A 1,950-nucleotide genomic window follows, 5' to 3' on the forward strand; every position below is an offset into this window, starting at 1 on the left:
TTCATTTGGGAAAATTGTTTGCCAAATTCGCTTTTTTTCCATTTAGATTCTTTTTTGGTTATTATTTTAATTCTCTTTTAATGGTTAAATTAAGTGCTATTAATCAAATAGCATGTGCAATTAATTGAAATGATGAAATAATTTAACAACAACTAATTAAAAGTTAAATAAATAAATAAATAAAGTCATTTTAAGGGCCCTAGAAATAAGTTGTATTTTTTTTTTATTCCATTTTAATGGTTAAATGAAGTGCTATCAATCAAAACGCATTTTTAATTAACTGAAATCATGAAACAATTTAACAAAACTAACTACAAGTTTAATTTAAGTAAATTAAATAAAATTAAACAAACAAGCAAATACTGTAAATAAACAAATTAATGAATGAATGAATGAATGGAGTGTTATTTTTAGGGCCCTAGAAATCTGTTTTATTTTTTCCCCAAATTCAATTAGAATTTTTCCATTTTATTATTTCACAAATTCAGTTTTACCTTTCCACTTTAGTGGTTAAATTAAGTGTTAATAAACAAAAAAAAGCATGTTTCATTAGTTGGAATCATGAAACTAATATAATTTGATAGCAATTTAATAAAAAGTTTAACAAAAATTTTATTTTTAGGGATTTTGAAATCTGTTTTATTCCATTTTTATTTTTCTGGATTATGATTTAATTTAATTTTAATGATCAAAAAGCATGTCTAATCAATTAAATTCATAAAAATGTAACAATTTAATCATTTTTATTTACCAATTTAATTTATTAAAACAGTTATACAATAATAGGGCACTATAAAATCCTTTTTATTGTATATCAAATTCAGTTTTTTCGCCACCACGAGCACGTCTTCACCGCGACACAGCTGCGGCATTACACAGAAAACAGCACACTTCACAATCAGAGCTCACGCACTAACAACCTGCGCTTTTCTCATTATTATTATTAATACTATTAGCATTGTCATTATTTAATATGTCATTTATTTGTATTATTATTATTATTAATATTTCTATTTAGCTTAAAATGTTTTGGTTTCAGTATTTCAGTACTTCCACTTAAACTTAATTTATTTTATTTTTTGTAATTTAGTAGTGTGCTTTTGTCATTTTTGTAAAAAAAATGTTACATTTCAATTTAGCTAAAAAATTGTTTTTGAGTAATTTTCATCCAAAATAAAAGATTTTGTTTACATAATATATGTGTGTGTACTGTGTATATTTATTATGTATATATAAATACACACACATGCATGTATATATTTCAGAAAAATATGTTATGTTTATATATTAATATAAATATTATGAATATAAATATAGACATGTAAATATTTTCAAAACATAAACATGCATGTGTGTGTATTTATATATACATAATAAATATACACAGTACACAGACATATATTATGCAAACAAAAACGTTTATTTTGGATGCGATTAATTGCGATTAATCGTGCGACAGCACTAAAATATACTGTATATATATATAGAGAGAGAGATTATTATTAAAATCTTTATTATTATTATTATTATGTAATATTACAGCATTTATGCATCTTACATTTACTAATAATGTTACAATGCTACACCAATTTTAACATTAACTAATACTCAACATTTACATTTACATATTTTTAAACCAAAATTTTATTAACTGTAGTTAATAGACTGTGATCTAACATGAAGAAACCAGGAACATATTTTTATTAATAACTAACATTAACAAAGTTAACAATAAATGCTGTAAAAATATACTGGTCAGTTAGCATTACTATCGTTAACTATAACTAAAAGCATTTAAAAAACAATTTTGTTACTTAAAATAAAATAAAATGTATCTGTAATATTCTTTAGCTAGTTACCGAAGCAACATTTCTAATTTTTCTTTAGTGTAACTTGTAGTACTAAAATAACTTTAAAAAAGACTAAGAATACTATATATATATATATATA

The 1,950-nt window shown here is 22.4% G+C and overlaps 1 long non-coding RNA gene across 1 annotated transcript in view; it reads right to left on the bottom strand.

Moving 5' to 3' along the window:
• Positions 1-829: 829 nt before the first annotated feature.
• Positions 830-1,950, bottom strand: part of LOC107730028 (uncharacterized) — an 11,510-nt gene continuing 10,389 nt past the window's right edge. The window contains exon 3 of the long non-coding RNA XR_001638643.1: positions 830-863. This is a non-coding gene — a long non-coding RNA (uncharacterized LOC107730028). The remainder of the gene's footprint in view (positions 864-1,950) is intronic.

The sequence above is a fragment of the Sinocyclocheilus rhinocerous genome, unplaced genomic scaffold (genome assembly GCF_001515625.1).
Source record: "Sinocyclocheilus rhinocerous isolate Xijiao unplaced genomic scaffold, SAMN03320098_v1.1 scaffold1690, whole genome shotgun sequence".
Classification (NCBI taxonomy): Eukaryota; Metazoa; Chordata; class Actinopteri; order Cypriniformes; family Cyprinidae; genus Sinocyclocheilus; species Sinocyclocheilus rhinocerous.